The sequence below is a fragment of the Pleurodeles waltl genome, chromosome 3_1 (assembly GCF_031143425.1).
Source record: "Pleurodeles waltl isolate 20211129_DDA chromosome 3_1, aPleWal1.hap1.20221129, whole genome shotgun sequence".
Classification (NCBI taxonomy): domain Eukaryota; kingdom Metazoa; phylum Chordata; class Amphibia; order Caudata; family Salamandridae; genus Pleurodeles; species Pleurodeles waltl.
The window spans coordinates 834,536,770-834,557,748 of NC_090440.1; the positions used below are offsets into that span (position 1 = coordinate 834,536,770).

General features: G+C 42.4%; 1 protein-coding gene across 2 annotated transcripts in view; it reads right to left on the minus strand.

Annotated features, from left to right (window-relative positions):
- USH1C (USH1 protein network component harmonin) overlaps positions 1-20,979 on the minus strand; it is a 605,394-nt gene that overhangs the window by 13,608 nt on the left and 570,807 nt on the right. The gene's annotated exons all lie outside the window — the stretch shown is intronic.

Here is a 20,979-nt window from a genome sequence, read left to right on the forward strand (position 1 = left end):
CAGTAGGATCCTAGGTACCAATTAGGGATTATCTCGGAGAGGGTTACTAAGACTTTATCTAGGAAAATGTCAACTTTCTAAAAGTGGCCTTTTAAAAATAATAATTTAAAATCCAACTTTACTAATAAATTGGATTTTAAATTCCCATTAATTTGTGTCTTTGATTCACAGGGTTAGCTGTTCCCAAACCAAAGTTATACATTGATACACATTATAATGAAACCCAGTGATTTTCTATGGGATCCCCAGCCTTGTTGCAGTGGAAAATGACTTTGGAGATTTTTCACTGCTATGACATACAAAACTTAACAACACATGCCCAACTTTTTACCTACCATGTACCCTGCACGAAGGGCACTTATTGACTACTTTAGAGGTGTTATCTGTTTTGAAAAGGAAGGTTTCAGCCTGGCAAAAGGTGTATTCTGCCAGGTCAAATTTTTTGTTTACAGCTAGGTTGCAGTGGAAGGCCTACAGCCATGTGTTCACTTGTCACTTTAGGAGTAGCACAAAAAAAGTGCTGCAGTCCGTGGTGACATTTAACTTACAGGCCCTGTGCACACAGAGTACCAAATACTAGGAACTCACGCGTAAGCTAAATATGCGAATCAGGAATTAGCAAATTCTACATGTTTTTAGGGGCCACAGCACATACACTGGGCACTGGACATCATCACAAGTTCAGTCAGTAAACTAGCACTAAATCTAGGAAAATGTGTGGACTGATTTTGCAAAAAGGGCCTTTCCTCGCATGTATACTTGTGAGCATTTCTTACGTATGTACAAATTCAGCTCTGTAAAATAGATAACAACACTCCTTGCTTGACACACCTTTCATTTGACTGGGGGGCATAACATGATCATAATTACAGTTGAATAAAATCCCAAATGATTATGCCACAACAATGAAACAACAAGGATACATTTACACCCAGCACTATTGTGTCCTTTTGTGTCAAATATAGTACATGTATCACCTGGGAATTTACTACCGTATGTGTATCTTCTAATACGCACACAAACACCCCTTTTGAGATAACATGTTGTCTGCTAGGTAGTACAATAGTATCAGAATTGAAGATGTACATTCATACATGGCACCAGTGTCATTAAAATGCCAAATATACCCACTCCGTTCGTGACACCGCACACTCCGTTTGGAATATAAAATCAGTATTACAGTCACATGAATATTAATGCTATAGGCATTGAAAAATATTTTTTTAATTGGTACCAATGTGTCCTTTAGTATCAATGATTTTTTATGACAAAAGCAAAGTCATATAAGGCCTGTACCTAGATACAATTTGGCCTCGTACTACCACATGCTCTCAGGGATGTACAGGCTGGTGACTGTTCTACAAATTTCATGATGCCTGTGCTGTGTGAAAACATGAAGATGAATTACTCATGTATAACTTCACAGATGTTGGGATCATCACACCTCCATAAAATATCAAGCGATCCTCCAGTCTGCACCATCTGGAGAACATAAATGGCAAGATAAGTGCAGAATAAGGCGAGACCTTTGACAAAATATGTTTTAGACCACTGGTATAAGGGGGCACATTTAAACTGATTGTATAAGATCTTTACTATAATAATCGTATTATCTTTTCACCCTTATGGACTACAAGGTTCCACTTGTGTGCTCCTCCCTGATAACATATATGGCCTCCTGCCACAATATTTTGACACAGTACACATTTGACACCTCACTTACTGTTTTTTCCCGGTGTACACCTCACATGTATTTTGTAGTGGCATCTAAATAAGTTGGGAAGGATTGAAAACCCACTGAGGTTATTCAAGTTATTTCAGTTCAAATACGTTTTTTTAAACATATGATCCAAAGGTCTGAAGGTCCAAAATTATTTAGGAATCTTCATTACAAACAAAGGTTGTAGATGTTTAAGACGAAAAGACTGAGAGACGACACGTGTTTCAACCCCTATGGAGGCTCCACCTGGGGCTCTTCCAAGGCTGCAAGATATAGATGCTAGTACATGTTATCATAGTAACTTCAATATTTAGGAACACTTATTGGTAGATCATTGTATTGTATATTTGTATGTGTTCCCATCAATATGGCACCATCCAGAAACGCCTGTATCACGGCGTGGGATTTACCCCAGGACTCAGTTCTTCTTTTTGACTCTTTCACCTATAAATGGACTGAAGCCTGTATTTCCCATTTGATTACCCTGTTGCACCCTCCAATACAGGATCAACTTGAATCTTCTTTCAGTGTTCTGAGGTAGAAGAAATACTTAGGGGGTCATTATGACCCTGGCAGTGAGTGGTAATTTGGCAGCAGTACCGCAAACAGGCTGGTGGTACATAACGCCACATTATGAGAATGGCGGGTTGGCTGTAACCAACCACCCACTTCCCCACTCAGACCGCCATGGCGGTATCAGCCGCCGGGGCAGAGATGTCACTCTCCAGCCCGAGGGCCGGCATAGTACCTCCAGCGGCATTTTGACCCTGCCTACCACCATGGTTTTCGTGGCGTTAGCAACATCAAGAAAACCATGAGGTAGGCCCAACCGGTGACAGGGAACTCCTTCCCTGTCACCGGTAGGCAGCTCCCCCACCCCCTCTCCACACCCACCTGATGCCCCCATCCCACCTCCATCCAAACACCCCCGATCCTCTCACTGCCCCATGCACCCACAAACACGCACCACGCATACACCCACTCACTCACACTGGCATACATGCGTTCATACACACATACATCCAGTCATGCTCACACACATTCTTCCACACATTCACACTGACATGCAGACACACACTCACTTTACCATTCTTACACACATTCACACACATGCATACACCCACCCAAACAACACTACACACACAGACGGATTCACGCACCCACTCACACATTCATACACACAACCAGACACACACACAAACAACACCCCCCACCTCCCTCCCCTGTTGGAGGCCCTATTATGAGTTTTCTGCTGGGCCACCGGGCGGAAGCAGCATTTCCACCCGCTAGCCCAGCAGGAAACTCATCACAACATTGACCCCAGCTTGTAATCTGAGAATCTAAGTAGTGAAAAGCATGACGGGCTGTCCATGCCAGGTGCATTGGCAGTGCAGGGGCCCACATGGGGCCCCTGGCTCCCCGTCTCTGTCATCCGTTGCATGGCAGTGGGACCGCCATACAAAAGACGGCGGAGAGGGGAGTCGTGATTCCCAAGGCAGCGCAGCTGGCGGTGCAGGCGGTCGGACCATGGCCGCTGCACCAGGATCATAATGTGGAGGGCGGATCACTGCTTTGGTGGTGGTCTGACTGCCACCGTGAATCTGGTGGTCCCAGGACCGCCAGATTCGTAATGAGGGGCTGAGTCTACTGTGAAATGGCCTAGAACCAGATCCATCTGAATATAGTACAGTTTGAATATAGTACAGAATAATTATTTCTCGGTGGGACCGCCAATCTCATAGTGAGGCACTATGACTTTAATTCCTTCTAGAGTAAAGGAGTCAAATTTTGTTAAGAAAAAACACCTAAAATTATCATTAAGAAGCTAATATTTCAAAAGACGGGAGTCAAAATTTGTCCTAAATGAAAAATGGAAACAGATTTTGTTTATCTTATCAAAAAAGCTGATTTCTTTGGGGGGATTGGCTGACATTTGAATTTAATGAGTCAAATACTCTGCTTTTTCCATTCTAACCATTTTAAAAAAGGGATATGACAGCTTAATATATTTACTTTTTATCAGCATTGTAACTACATTGTAATCTTGCCTTTAATTGTGATCTAGGTTTTTGAATACCCACTGTGACTGTGCCAATTCTGTTGAGAGCTGCCACATGGAGGTGAATGAGCAAAGGACGTGTTTGAGGCAGGTCTCTAGACTGTCATTTATAGTAAAGGCATAACCACTATTGCATGCAGTAGTGATGTCATATAGTGCCAGATGACCCTACCACATGCTCAGTCTTGAACCTCAGACCTATCTGGTCTCTTGTCTATCTTGGGTCTAAGATTGCAATCAAAATGTACCATGCCTCAATTTGTTCAAATGAGACTAGAAATGTTTACTTTCTCAATATTATTGAGACAAGGAAAGATCCAATCTTATGTATGGACTTTCAGATTAGTAATCACATTTACAAATTTGGTTAGGCCAATTTTGGTTGGCCTCAAATAGATTTTTTATATCAGATTGGGCTGCACAATCCACCCATATATTAAAGTCACCATAAATGATTAAACTGGCTAGGGATACTAGTAAAAATTTAAAGAATCTTAAGGGCAGAGAACGGGTGCAGGTGTTGTCAGGGAGGGCATTACCCAAGAATGCATGATAATCAGCAGGAGGTAAAAACTTAAAGTTTAAAACCAAGATTTTTCAGCTATCTGCAATAGTAGAAGGTAAATCAGAGTTGAAGTTCTTTTGCACCCATGTCTCAGTAAGCGAAAGTTAAGATCTATGTCAATAATCAGATCATATAACTCTAATTTGTGTTTGGAAAGTGACCACACATTTATAAAGAATATCGTGAGGTTTAAATTTAAAATAATTAATGTTTGGCACAAGTGGCAATGTCTGCTCAAGGAGATAGTAGTTAAGATAGTTCAGATCATTCAAGGTTGAATAATTTGCTGCTATATGTAGATAATATTGTGCACGTCCATACAAGTTTGAGCAGCATTGCTGGTGCTGCAAGCTGGCTGCATATGGACAAACTCTGCAAGTTTGCCTTTGACTTGAATTTCTGCATGCCAATGGCACACCTGCTACATGCAACGGTTGCATGTACATAGTACAGTCCAGTAGATGGATACATTCTGTTGATCAGAAAAACAACTAAACCATCAAGCCATGTTCTCCCTCAAGATAGCTGCCATAATTGTTAAAAATCAATATATATGCAGCAGGAGCTGTCCAATAAACTGCATTGGAACCAGGCCTATTACTATGAAGCAACACAATAGAATAATGTATTGTAATGTAATGTAAGGTGGATTTGTAGAGGATTGCTCACTACCCTTAAGGGTATCCAGGCACTGAAAAACAAAGGTATAGGTGCTCAGTTTTATGATGATCATAAAGTAACAAAGTAAAATAAAATTGTAGAAAGCAAGGGAAATATGACACATGTAAAGAGCAATCATTTTGATAAAATACAGGTAGCCTTAGTACATTTAGGTCCTAATTAAGACTTCTGCAGATGGAAAAGCCCATCAGTTGAAGTCCCGAAGTCAGGATACTGCCAGTGCAGTCCCCTTCCCACAGTCCCTGTTAATACAGCCCACAACATTAACCCCGTCCCTACCACCCGTTACATGGAGGTGCCACCGCTATGTAAAAGCTGGCGGAGAGGGGTTTCGTAATCCCCAGGGCTGTGTTGCTCTCAGACTTAAGATGGGACCTTTCTCATAACCCCTTTGTTTTGACACTTCAACTCTTTGTTTGTGGGGTACCCACTAATTGGGCTCCTCTTCCTGAGCAGAAAGCTAAGTTTAAGATGAAACTGATGGGGGTCCCAGCGCCCTTGCTGCGCACTGCTAATTACCCCACATATTACAGCACTCATGACATCTTTGATAACATCAAGATAATATTTGCAGTTAAATTATTGAGGAGAAACTGTGCATGGCGGGGGCACAAGTTATAGTTACCTTAGGGTACAAGTTATAGTTTCCTGAAATAACTCTAACTATGATAGCTGAATTTCTATGCTTTTGTATTTTCAAAATGGGAAGCCAACTATAACGGCCCAGTAACCTTTGATTATGTAAGTGAAATATATATATATATATATATATATATATATATATATATATATATATATATATATATATACCTTAGTGGTTGCCACTAGGTAGTTATAGTTAGGACCATATGTCCATAGAAAAAGCATTTTTTGACATGCCTACAGGGAGTGCAGAATTATTAGGCATGTTGTATTTTTGAGGATTAATTTTATTATTGAACAACAACCATGTTCTCAATGAACCCAAAAAACTCATTAATATCAAAGCTGAATATTTTTGGAAGTAGTTTTTAGTTTGTTTTTAGTTTTAGCTATGTTAGGGGGATATCTGTGTGTGCAGGTGACTATCACTGTGCATAATTATTAGGCAACTTAACAAAAAAAAATATATACCCATTTCAATTATTTATTATTACCAGTGAAACCAATATAACATCTCAACATTCACAAATATACATTTCTGACATTCAAAAACAAAACAAAAAAAAATCAGTGACCAATATAGCCACCTTTCTTTGCAAGGACACTCAAAAGCCTGCCATCCATGGATTCTGTCAGTGTTTTGATCTGTTCACCATCAACATTGCGTGCAGCAGCAACCACAGCCTCCCAGACACTGTTCAGAGAGGTGTACTGTTTTCCCTCCTTGTAAATCTCACATTTGATGATGGACCACAGGTTCTCAATGGGGTTCAGATCAGGTGAACAAGGAGGCCATGTCATTAGATTTCCTTCTTTTATACCCCTTCTTGCCAGCCACGCTGTGGAGTACTTGGACGCGTGTGATGGAGCATTGTCCTGCATGAAAATCATGTTTTTCTTGAAGGATGCAGACTTCTTCCTGTACCACTGCTTGAAGAAGGTGTCTTCCAGGAACTGGCAGTAGGACTGGGAGTTGAGCTTGACTCCATCCTCAACCCGAAAAGGCCCCACAAGCTCATCTTTGATGATACCAGCCAAAACCAGTACTCCACCTCCACCTTGCTGGCGTCTGAGTCGGACTGGAGCTCTCTGCCCTTTACCAATCCAGCCACGGGCCCATCCATCTGGCCCATCAAGACACACTCTCATTTCATCAGTCCATAAAACCTTAGAAAAATCAGTCTTGAGATATTTCTTGGCCCAGTCTTGACGTTTCAGCTTGTGTGTCTTGTTCAGTGGTGGTCGTCTTTCAGCCTTTCTTACCTTGGCCATGTCTCTGAGTATTGCACACCTTGTGCTTTTGGGCACTCCAGTGATGTTGCAGCTCTGAAATATGGCCAAACTGGTGGCAAGTGGCATCGTGGCAGCTGCACGCTTGACTTTTCTCAGTTCATGGGCAGTTATTTTGCGCCTTGGTTTTTCCACACGCTTCTTGCGACCCTGTTGACTATTTTGAATGAAACGCTTGATTGTTCGATGATCACGCTTCAAAAGCTTTGCAATTTTAAGAGTGCTGCATCCCTCTGCAAGATATCTCACTATTTTTGACTTTTCGGAGCCTGTCAAGTCCTTCTTTTGACCCATTTTGCCAAAGGAAAGGAAGTTGCCTAATAATTATGCACACCTGATATAGGGTGTTGATGTCATTAGACCACACCCCTTCTCATTACAGAGATGCACATCCCCTAATATGCTTAATTGGTAGTAGGCTTTCGAGCCTATACAGCTTGGAGTAAGACAACATGCATAAAGAGGATGATGTGGTCAAAATACTCATTTGCCTAATAATTCTGCACTCCCTGTATATCTTTGGCACCGTTTGATGAATTTTCACTATATTTTCCCAACAAAGTGACTTTTGGTGCTTGGTGCACATGGAGAGTTTCGGGGTGATCCGTGAAGCTGGGGACAAGAAAAAGGAGGCTCAAAAGATGTTACATTTCCAATTTTCATTACCATAGGATCTGTTAACACATCTACAGCCCGAACCACTGCCACCAAATTTGACAGAAAGCTAGCTGTTGGTACACAGATTGTGCTTTTTGTTAATTGGTGTAAATCCGTTCAGTAGTTTTTGAGAAATTTAGGGAAATTCAAATTTGTATATCTCTGGCAGTGAACTATTCACAAACAAAGACAAGCTTATGCAGCGAAATTCATAGCTCTGATTGTCTGCCAACACTTCAAACCAGGAAGTGTTGGCAGCCATCTTGAGTCTTGGCTAGAGCCAAGTCCCAGAAAAAAAGTTTTAAAAAAAGTTTACAAAAAAAGAAAAGGGGGCCGGGTATGGACACTGTGACCCCTTGGCACTGGTGGGGGGTCCCCGAGGGACCATAGCAAAAAAGTATTTTTAAAAATTATTGTTTTGCTGCAAATTCATGATATTCATGAATTTGTGGCAAAACTTTTTTTTAAAACATGCGCAGGCCAGGTCCCAGGGGCATTAAAAATTTTGTGTGGGGGCCTTCTGCCCCCCACAGCCCCAGCCACCACCACCTCACTGGGCTTTCATTTTAATATGTGCGGGGGTCCCGCCAGCTCTTCAACAGAGTAAACACAGCAAACAGGGAGCTGCTGTCAAAGACACTGTGAGGGAACCCTTAAAACTTCCCCTGCAGTGACAAGTAGCCTGAAAGTATATATATTTAAAAAAAAAGAAAGAAAAAAAAAAAATACATTTATAGAGACCACGGGGAGCCATTGAGGGCTCCCTCCATCATGGTCCCAGAAAGCCCATACATGGCTTTAAAAAATAGCTCATGTGTGAAGGTCTCAGACTTCACACTGAGCTTTGGGGGTTTGGGGCCAGCTGGACTGATTACCAAATTGCTATATTTTTATCTCTTTGTCTCTCTTTCAATCAATTCTCACACACCCACTCAGACCATCACACACCTACTCACAGACCCACTGACACCCTGATGCACCCACTCAGAAACCTGTGCACATACTGATGCATCCACTAAGCCACTGATGTATGCACTCTCACACCCAGACAGACACTCTGACAGCCATTCTTACCCCCAGATACAGCCTCTCACACCTATTTGTACACCTAGAGATGCCGCGGGCAACTTCTGCGTGTATGCGCAAGGGGCAGTGCACAGCATCAGGTTGGGTGGTTGGGGGTTTGGCTGCAGGGACTGGCTGCAGGTGAGTCCTTGCGGGCAACCCTTACTGCACATGGGAGAACGCCATGCACGGTGCAAGGTTGGGTGCTCATGGGGGCTGGCCCCAGGCCAGGCCCTGTGTCCAACCGCCTTTGACCGTGCGCAGCGGTCGTTGGATTTACGTATAGCAATAAAAATGACTATACGTTAAAAAAACATCAATATTCACAGAAGAAAACACAGGTTACAGGGATGTTATAGTTAGGTTCTGAACTTACATGTACAAAACCATACAAATTCAGCAGTTAGAGTTATTTCAAGTAACTGAATATCACGCCCTAAGGTAACTATACCTTGAGCCTTCACCATCCACTGCTAATTACTCCACATACTATATAATTGATGACATATTCTATGCCATTTTTCATATTCTTACTGCAACATTTGCAATGAAATTATTGATACAAATGTGCATGCAAAGGCATGAGTTATAGTTACATTAGGGCGTGAGTTTTAGTTACTTGAAAGAACTCTAAATGCTGAATTTTTATGGCTTTGTATGAGTAAGTGCAGAACCTAACTATAAGGTCCCTGTAACCTTTAGGTTTTTAAGTGGTAAAAAAAAAAAAATATATATATATATATATATATATATATATCACTTAAAAAACCAAAGGTTACAGGGACGTTAAGAAATTATAACTTGTCCAAAGTTTCTTCAGTTTTTTCCTACCCCTTAAAATGTCAGCTGCAACTTTTCTGTCAGGTTGAGGCCAGCTAATCAGGGCCTTGCTTTTCCTCTAGATCCGAGGAAGATGTGAGGGGGATCTGCACCTCTAGATTCATGCCAAATTTCTTTTTCCTTAAATATTGAACAGATTTACACAAAATAACAGGAAGGATGCTTTCTAGACCAAGATCTACCTTTCTGCCAAATAAGTTCAGCGATTCGTCCTGCAGCCATGTCTAAAAGTTTTGAAAAATCCCATTGACACAGAATGAGGAAAATCATTTTGGGACCCCCCTTTTTTTCTCAAACACCGCTTGACGAATCACCCCTAAACTTTCAAGAAAATAGCTGATCAAATTGTCATACTAATTTTTAAAATTTCGTGAAGACTCGCCAAACTGTACCAAAGTTATTGGCAACACAAAAAATGCTCTGCCTATGGAAAAAGTTGTTTCTAACTATCACCAGTAGGTAATGAATTGTTATATGAAGTAGCGGACAGAACTGTCTATGTTAAAAGTATTACATCTCTCTAGGATAAATTAACAAGGTGGAAGGATAAGGGTCTACTGAGTTGGGAAAAATATTGATTTTTGAGAAAAGAATTTCCCAAACTCCCCACGTTCTATCTGCTCCCAAAAATACACAAGGGCTACATCAATTCCCCTGGAGGACCAACTGTACCTTCTAGAGAGAGTTCTGTTGAAAATGTATTTAAATATGCAGATGAGTTGCTCAGGGATTTTGTGATGAATATCCCCTCGTATATGAGAGAGACCAAAGACTTTTTAGGCAAAGTTACTGGTAAAACATGGGAAACAGATTTCTATCTCATGACCTTGGATATTAGCTCCCTCTACACCATTATTGATCACAAAACAGGGATTGCTGCTTGTAAATAGTTTTTGAGTGCTATGACCAAACATCTATGATTGAGGAAAAGATGAGACATTGCCTGGAAAACAATATTTTTCTTTTCAATAACATAATATATAGACACATCCGAGGGGACCACGATATGGACCTGTTTCGCTCCCAGCTCTCTGAACTTGTACCTGAGCTGGTGGGAGGAACAGGTCTTCAGTGACAGTGCCTTGGATAAAGACCTAGAACTGGTGATCCTATGTCTCAGGTACATCGATGATCTTTTTATTATTTTGAAGGAATCTGAAAACAGTGCCATTGAGGTTGTAGCAAAACTCATTAATAACTCTTTAAATCTAGTTCTGACACATACAAGCAGTAAAAGTAGCACTGTGTACTCGGATATTCTGTTTGAGCTAGTAGAGGGTAAGATTCAGGCAACTTTGCATAGAAAACGGACAGCTAGCAATAGCCTTCTCCATGCCCTGGGTGGCTACCCAGAGAATTTAAAATGGTGTATTTCACATGGAAAACATCTCAGGGCTAAGAGGAAGTGTAGTACAGAGTAAGCTTTTTTTGGAGGAGCTGAATATTTTTGTTCCCAGTTTTAGGGAATTAGGTTATTCCTTATACAACAGATCATCTACACAAGAAGAAACAGCCAAGGGAGTCATACTTACTTATAATAGTAACTCTAGTAAGATCAGGCACACATTAACCAAACATTGGAATGTTCTCAAGAGTGACACCATCATTGGCAGAGGGATTGAGTAAAGACCCCTGATTACCTTTAGAAGGGCTAAGACTTTAAAGGAGTCCCTTATCTGTACTGATAGCACCTTAACAAAAGGACCATGACCTTCAAGGCTTTTTTCCTTGTGGTAGATGTAAGGCCTGCAAAAACAGGCAGTCTAGACCAGTGAGGTAAAACACGCAAGATAAAGCAATTCCTCACTTGTAGCTCCCAGTATGTCATCTACATCCTTATATGTCCATGTTCCCCCAGATACATAGGGAGCACAATATGTGCAGTAAAGAAAAGCGTACTCGAACATCTTAAAGCCATTGATCATTGTGATGACAAATACCTGGTTGCCAGACACCTTCATGAGAAACACAATGGGGACCTCTCTAAGTTATTGTTTTTTGCTGTAGAACAAGTGACACATCGGCCCTAATTATGACTGCGGCGGTCTTTTGCCAAAACAGCCGCGGCTGCCGGAAGACCACTGTATTATGACTGCCACCAGATATCTGCACCGCCGGAGGTCAAATATCCAACAGCATTCATCATGGCAGTCGATGGCGCTTAGGCGGTTCCACTGCAGGCACTGCGACACCAGAAAAAGACCATCCACAGAATTACAACCAGTAATTCTGTGTGGTGGTCTTCTGGTGGCGTGGCAGTGCCGGCGGTGGGAGCACCGGGTCCCATCCCCTAACGGAGGAGCACCTCATCAGACAAGGTAAGTGCCGTCCGCAAGCAGAAGGGGGTGTGAATGGGTGTGTGTGTGTGTTTATACGTGTCATGAATGGGTGGGGAGGGAAGGGAAATGTCTGTGTATGAGTGGGTGTGTGTCTGTGTGTAAATTTGCCGATGGTGATGCATGTGCGCATGCATGTGGACGGGGGTGGGGGTGTGTGCATGGGTGACTGTGTAAGGGGGTGAGTGAGTGTGTATGTGCAGGTGCGTGTATGTTTGTATGTGTATACACTACGTGTGTGTGCAGTGAGGTACAAATGGTGTGTGAGGGTGTGGTCGTGTGAAGATGAGTGGGCTGGGGGTTGTGTATGTATGTATGTAGTTGAAGGGAGGGGTGAAGGAATGGAGAGTGTATGCATGTGTGTGTGATGTGTATGGGTATGTAATGTGTGTATATGCGGGTGAATGTTGTGTGTGGGGGTGTGTTTGTGTGTGATTGGGTGGGTGCATGCATGCATGTGTGTGTAGGTGTTTGGTGGGTATACCGGTGACAGGAACGCAAGTTCCTGTCATTGGGATACCTTAAAGCCCGCATTTTGTGGCAATGAGACTGCCGGGAAAATGCTGGCTGTGTCCCAAGTCGGAATAACCTCAGCGGTTGTCTGACTCCCGCCAGGCTGCAGGTTGAAACCTCGAGCCCAGCGGGCCATGGTAAAGTGGCAGGTCGGGGGTGGAAATGGCGGTTTGGAAGTGGCCAAACCGCTGCAGTCGTAATATGGCGTCTGCACCGCTGGTCCTGTGGTGGTGAGACTGCCACAAAGCAAGGGTCATAACGAGGGCCATAGTCCAAAGGGGGGTAACTGTACACTAAGAATGAGGCATAGGAAGTCTCAACTGATTATTGATTTCGAGACAATGAGTCCTGGTGGCTTAAACCTTGACAAACCTTGATAAAGAACTCAGTATACATCTGAATTGATACTTAATTGTACAGTGTAGCCCTATACCTAGGCAGTGCTTAGACGTTATAGCTAGGCTCACATTTTAAACATACAAAACCATAGAAATTCACCAGTTATAGTTATCTGAAGTAACTATAACTTGTGCCCTTAGATAACTATAATTCGAGCCCCGTGGCCCTTGATGATTTTTTACATTTATTTTATTACATGCCCTTTGAGACCTATCTAGGACTGAGGGGGGAGCCTTAAGGCCTCCTTGGCGGTCCCTGATGATTTTTTAAAATTAATTTTATTATATGTCCTTTACAGGCCATCTGGGACCACAGGGGGCGCCTCAGGGCCTCACTAACGGGCCCATTGCTCCAGCAACCAACGAGCTGCTTTAAGTAGCACCTCCATAGTTGCTGGAGCAATGCTTTCATCTTTGTTCCCTGCACGCATATGTGTGTGCAGGGAGCAGAGATGAAAACTCTGCTTTCTGACAGCAGGACTTGTTTGAAAGGGCCCACCGTCAGAAAGCGGAATGTTTGCTGTTACCTGGCTGCAGCTGTCAAAGCTGCAGCCAAGCCACAGCAAACAGCTATGTCTCAGGGGTGGGCACCCCAGGACATAGCAGGAACCAGCCATGTGGGCTGGCGGTCCCCAAGGCCATCAGTGGCTCCTTGGGTGGGGGGCAAGAGCCCCAGGGAGGTGGTGGTCCCTTGGGCTAGGGGGGAACGAAACAGACCCTCTATGCTAATTTGTAATATAGGATATGGTGTTCCCCAGGGCTGTGGGGGGCCCGCACATAATGTTATGAATGCCCTGGGGAGGTAGTAGTCCCGAGGGCTGCAGGTGAGACGCTCCCCCGTGCATTAGAATAAGTTGAAGCCCCCGGGAGGTGATGGTCCCCAGGCCTGTGAGGGAGACCTATGGGCCACCCCACATAATTAAAAATGTTGCCCTATTTTCAGCATCCCCCCATGGAGGTGGTGATCACCCCCGTTACTTTAAAACAATCCCCGGGGCTTAAAACGAATGAAGAACAGAAGCCCGCACTTCATATAAAAAAAAAAAAGAAATTACAGCAGATCTGCGGATTCACTGAGACTCCTGCAGAAAACTTTAAAACAAAAATGCTATTTAGCCCTAGGGAGGTCCCTTTTGGACCCAGCCACCAGAGCTAAGGGGTCAGGATATCTTTACTCTGGCCACTTTTCTATTTTTTACATTTTTGTCTGGTTCTCCGCTCAAGCTAAGTCCCAACATGGGTGCCCCTGGGTCTTGGCTCACCCAGGGGCTTTAAAAAATCGAAGAGCGGGAGCCCGCAATTCATTTTAAAAAAATGATAGCAGCAGATCCACAGATTCACCATGAATCCAGCCAAAAATGTTTTTAAAAAATGCTTTTTAGCCCTTGGGACCTCACCACCAGAGCTAAGGGATCAGGGGATCCTCACCCTGGCCCCTTTTCTTTTTCTTCACATTTTTGTTTGTGACTCGGCTCAAGACGAATCCCAACATGGCTGCCAACACTTCCTTTTTGAAATGTTGGCAGCCAATGAGATCTCAGCACGATATCGGGAGGGGTCACAAATCCTTTGTGTCCCTATATATACATATTTGGATTTCCCAAAAACTACTGAATGGATTTACACCAAATACCCAAAATGACTGTTCCTGTACCAGGAACTACGTTTTAGCCAAATGTGGTGTAATTCCTTCCAGTGTCCTGTTGCTATCGCTGTTCAATTTTTCCTATTGGAATTAACATTGGAAATGCTCTAAATTTCACACCCCCCTTCATCTCGGCCCCTGTTTCATGGATCACCCCTAAACTTTCCAGACAGCATCTCACATGACTTGCATTTTTTTTTAAATGTTGGTGAAGATTTGTCAAGTACTATCACTGAAATGGAAATTACCAGTCTTTCCAACAATGCAGAAATGGGCTGGTATGTTGTGGGTGTTGCTAGCTTTCGAAAAACTGACATAGAATGTCAATGAAAGAGGACATAAGTGTGACACCCAGTGGAAGCCTCTGGTAGATCATTTATTCTAAAAGGATTGGTATATGGATGCCCTAAAACATTAAGATCTATCAGAATCAACAACTAATAAGTAGAATCAGTCCAAATGATTCTTTATCATAACAATTAAAAAGTGAATCAACAAGGGTACTCTATAAATATCTTTTTGCCTACCAATACATTTGGTTTTCAAAGTGATTTGTTTTAGGGCATGTTCAATGTCCATATGCTTTATGTTCTGAAACAACAAAATAAAATGTCATGTGGGGAATTAATTTACTTTTTTTTCAAATGTTTACAAAAAAGTTTAAAGATTTGTTTTTAACTATTAGATTTTAAAGTGATAATAGAATAAAGATATATAATAACTTTGCATAAAACTCATATATATTTATATATATATATATATATAAAATATATGTATATATGTATGTATATATATATATATAAAATAAAATATATATATATATATATGTGTATATATATATATTTGTATATATGGTCGCCAGTAGGTAGTTATAGTTAGGACCTAGTTTCCATAGGAAAAGCATGTTTTGCCAAAAACTTTAGCACCATTTGATGAATCTTCACGAAATGTTTAAAAGTAATACACAGTCAGTTCAGCAGATGTCTAGAATGTTTTGGGGGATCTGTCAAGCGGGGGCCGAGATAAAGGGGGGATCCCAAACCACGTTTTCCCCATTCATTTTCCCATTGGTTTCTTTAGACACGCCTACAGCCCAAACCGCTGAACAGAATTACACCAAATTTGGCAGGGAGCTAGATTTGGCGTAAATCTGTTGAGTAGTTTCAGAGATGTTAAAAGTTTAAAAATATAGACACCTAGGGACGCGGAGGATCCACGGATCCCAGAGATCTCATGATGAGATGTGACAGGCTGCCAGCATTTCAATCAGGAAGTGTGGGCAGCATTTTTGGGACTCAGACTCAGCTTCACAATATAGTAAGACTCACATTTTGAACTACTGATGAATCTCTAAACCAAGAAACATGTGTTGTTAGAAATGTGGTCTTTGGTTGGCAGTTAGGTTACCCCCTGTCCAAGCAAGGACCCTCACTCTAGTCAGGGTAAAAGAGAATCACCCTCAGCTAACCCCTGCTTACCCCTTTGGTAGCTTGGCATAAGCAGTAGGCTTAACTTCAGAGTGCTAGGTGTAAAGTATTTGTACCAACACACATAATAACTTAATGAAAACACTACAAAATGACACAACACAGGTTTAGAAAAATAGAAAATATTTATCTAAACACAACAAAACCAAAATGACAAAAATCCACAATACATAAGACAAGTAATGAATTAAAAACCCAAAAGAGTCTTCATCTAATTTTAAACACAACGCTAATGCTGTTAGCATGAAAATGTACCTTGGGTGCGTCAAAAATAACCCCGCATGGGCGAGTATTTATCAAAAAGGGCTTGCAATGCGTCAATAACACTCACGAGCAAGACCTTGCGTAGTTTCTCCTTTAGTCGGGTCATCGTGCATCGTTCCTTCTCTCCGCAGGAGAGCGATGCAGCGATCCGGTCAGCAATCTCGGGTCCGGGCAGGCCTTGCGTTGTTTTTGCACACCCAGCAGTGTTTGCGTCAGAAATTCAGCTACACGATGGTCCGAAAACCAGGCAGCACAGGTTGCGATCTCACCAGCCTCTGTCAGCGATGCTGCGCGTTGTTTCTCCAGCCACGGGCGTCGATCTTCCGCTCGCATTGCAGGCGAGCATCAATTTTCAGCTGCGAAGCCGGAGGCCCGTTGATTTTTCAGCTGCAGATCGGAGTTGCATCGATCTTTTTCCCGCACTGCGGTCTGTGCGTGGATTTCTCACTCATGGGCTGCCAGCTTCTCTTCTCAGGGTCCCAGGAACTGGGTGGGCACCACTTGGCAGAGTAGGAGTCTCTCCAGAGGCTCCAGGTGCTGGCAGAGATACGTCTTTGCTGCCCCTGAGACTTCAAACAACAGGAGGCAAGCTCTAAATCAAGCCCTTGGAGAGTTCTTCACAAGAAGGAAAGCAACACAAAGTTCAGTCTTTGTCCTTAGCACAGGCAGAAGCAGCAACTGCAGGATAGCTCCACAAAGCACAGTCACAGGCAGGGCAGCTCTTCTTCCTCAGCTCTTCAGCTCTTCTCCAGGCAGAGGTTCTTCTTGGTTTCCAGAAGTGTTCTGAAGTCTGTGGTTTTGGGTGCCTTTCTCATACCCATTTTGTCCTTTGAAGTATGCTCACTTCAAAGGAAAGTCTCTCTTGATTGTGAAATCCTGCCTTGCCCAGGCTAGGCTCCAGACACACACCAGGGGGTTGGAGACTGCATTGTGTGAGGGCAGGCAAAGCCCTTTCAGGTGTGAGTGACCACTCCTCCCCTTCCTCCTAGCACAGATGGCTCATCGGGATATGCAGACTACACCCCAGTTTCCTTTGTGTCACTTTCTAGTGAGAGGTGCAACCAGCCCAACTGTCAAACTGACCCAGACAGGGAATTCACAAACATACAGAGTCACAGAAATGGTTTAAGCAAGAAAATGCTTACTTTCTAAAAGTGGCATTTTCAAACACACAATCTTAAAATCACCTTTACTAAAAGGTGTATTTTTACATTGTGAGCTCACAGACCCCAAACTTCACATGTCTATCTGCTCCCGAAGGGAATCTACACTTTATTCAGATTTAAAGGTAGCCCCCATGTTAACCTAGAGAGGGACAGGCCTTGCAACAGTGAAAAACGAATTTATTATTATTTCACTGTCTGGACACATAAAAAACATTACTATATATCCTACCTTAACCATACACTGTACCCTGCCTATGGGGCTACCTAGGGCCTACCTTAGGGATGCCTTATATGTAAGAAAAAGGAAGGTTTAGGCCTGGCAAGTGGGTACACTTCCCAAGTCGAATTTACAGTTAAGAACTGCATACACAGACACTGCAGTGGCAGATCTGAGACATGATTACAAAGCTACTTAGGTGGGTGGCACAACCAGTGGTGCAGGCTCACTAGTAACATTTGATTTACAGCCCCTGGACACCTTTAGTGCACTGTACTAGGGCCTTACTTAGTAAATCAAATATGCCAATCATGGATAAACCAAACAACCATACAATTTACACAGAGAGCATATGCACTTTAGTACTGGTTAGCAGTGGTACAGTGTTCAGAGTTGAAAAACCAACAGCAACAGGTCAGAAAAATAGGAGACAGGAGGCAAAATGATTGGGGATGACCCTGCATAAGCAAAAAAGTCCAACATGTGTCTAGAGACATACAGCACTAGCTGCACCCACTAAGGTGAAACACAGACTACAAATGAAGTAAGCATGGGTTTGTACTTCATGCACCATAATTCAATGGGTCAATGGGGCAAACTGCATGTTAGATTGTGAGGCAGTGTGCTCCCAACTGTATATATGCGCATATATATATAGTATTATATAGTTATAGTTGGGACCTAATTCCCACAGACAAAGCATTTTTGGTTTTGCTACTACCTTTGGCACTGTTTGATGACTCTTCACAAAATTTTTACAACTAGTACACTGCTCACTTCAGCTGCTATTTTGAAAGTTTTGGCTGATTCGTCAAGCGGGGACCGTGAAAAAGAGGGGCCCCAAAATGCATATCCCCTTGCAATTTCTCCTTGGGGGTTTGAACACAACTACAACCCGAACCACTGAAAACAATTACACCAAATTTGGCAGAAAGCTAGCTCTTGGTCCAGAAAAAGAAATAGTTTTGTAATTTGGTGTGAATCCATGTAGTAGTTTGGGAGTTATTAAAGAAAAAAGAGATATAGATATCTAGGGATGCAAATCCTCTGCGGAACTGACAGATCTCATTCTGATATCTGATTTGCTGCCACCACTTTCAGCAGGACGTGCTGGCAGCCATCTTGGGACTCAAATCTGCTGCGTCCCAAAAAACAACATTTTAAAGTAAACAAGGGGGCAGGGTAGAAATACCCTGACCCCCCCAGGCCTGGTGGTGGGTTCCCAGAGGGACCCTGCCTGGGGCTAAAAATGTTTATTTTTATTTTACTGTGAATTTGCAGAGCATCCAAAATCCAGTAAACTGTCAGTGGCTGTTGCTGTTGTTTTCTGTATGCTCCCTGGGTGGGCTAGATCTTACTTTACCATTAAAGAGGATTTATCACTACAAGTCCATAGGTACTGAACATGACAGCTCAATCAGGAATTACACTTTATTATATGTAATAAGAAATCTGCTATGTTAACCTATGAGAGGGGTAGGCCTCACAATAGTAAAAATCGAATCTGGGAGTTTTTCATTACCAGGACACGTAAAGCTTAAAAAACATATGTACTGCCCTTTAAATGATTAGCACCACATGTAAAGCTTAAAAACATATGTACTGCCTTTTAAATTATTAGCACACTGCCCTGTGAGCTAGCTAGAGCCTACCCTAGGGGTAACTTATATGTGATAAAAGGGAAGTTTAAGACTTGGCAAGGGGTCTTAAATGCCAGGTCGACATGGCAGTCAAACTGCGCACACAGGCTCTGCAGTGGCAGGCCTGAGACTTGTTTAAAGGGCTACTTAGGTGGGTGGCACAGTCAGTGCTGCTGGCCCATTAGTAACATTTAATTTACAGGCCCTGGGTACATATAGTGCACTTTACTAGAGACTTAGAAGAAAATTAAATAAGCCAATTAGGGATATATCAATATTACCATGTTATAGAGGAATGAGCACATGCTCTTTTGCAGTGGTTAGCAGTGATAAAGTGCCCAGAGTCTTAATGGCCAACAAGAATAGATCAGCCAAATGAGGCAAAGCAGGCAAACAGTTTGAGGGGAGACTACCCTAAGGCTGACAGGCCTAACAAAGAGTATTCCCCTTTTTCCATTCGCTCCTCTTTGTCCCTACTACAGTTACTACAAAAACATATACCTACATGTGCAGCGATCTTGGCCACTGAGGTGGAGATCTCTGCACAAAAAACATAGGAGTGCTGAAGATGTCTGTCCGTCGGTCTGTAAATAGCATTTCATAGTATGTGAGTCATCCAGCTGTAGTACCACTTTATGTGCTATTATATGAAGCTTGTGGATCGAGCACATTGATTTTTGGGCCAGATGTATCAAAGTCCCGGTTTGCATTTCCTAAATAGCGATTGTTAAGAAATAGCTATTTAAGAAATGCAAAATGGGATGTATGAAAATTGTGATTCGGTAATAGCGATTTCTTAAAAATCGCAATCGCTATTTAATCGCAATTAGGGAATTACCTAATTTGCTAATTCCTGTTAGAAATTCACAAATTAGGTAATGCAAACCCCAGGGTGCTGGGAGCTCAAGACCCCCTTTGATGCAGCACAAAAAAGATTTGTGGACATGTGAAGCACACACATGCCCTAGGGGCATGTAGGCTCTACATGTCATTTTTAAAAATGCATTTATAATGCATTTTTAAAAATTACACATGCTTACCACCAAATTGGATTTGGTGGTAAGTGCATTTCCTAAATGCCCAATTCACATTGAGGAAATGCATGATACATGAGCTTTGGAAATCGCAAATAGGAATTCCCTATTTGCGATTTCCTATTTAGAGAATCGCAATTTGCGATTCCGTTATTGGAGTCGCAATTTCAGGGAATTGTTATTTAAGCGATTCCTTAAAATTGCACTGCGGATGCCTTTCATAAATCTTGAAAGGCATTTTTGCATTTGCAAACGGTCGAATTTTGCAATTCGCACCGTAGGAGAATGCAAAAGTGTTTGATACATCTGGCCCTTTGTTCTACATATTAGCACTGACCATTCCAAAGAAGAAACATATCAAAGCAGCCCCAAGACGCTACTGAGCACCATCATAAAGAATGCAAGGTGCTGCTATTTTGCACTATTACCAGTGCTGTCTAAGGCAGCAAAAGTCTATGTCTATATTTTAAGTGGGCAAATATGAATATTAATCTTGGATGATGCAAAACAGAACTGACCACCAAAAAAAGAAGTAAATCACAAAGAAATGAGGCACACTGACTAAAAGTGTTTAGATTTACTTTACAAAACCTAAATGTTGTCCTAAAGAAATTCAGAGTAGTACTTTTTATTGCTTTGTATCATAGGGCGGGCATCCCCTGGGGAGTACTGAGCAGTCCCATTCATCCGCCCATGGTTTTTGACTGAAAGCCCTATCTACTAACATTTGTAGACTGGGCCTTGTGCCAACTATTTATGC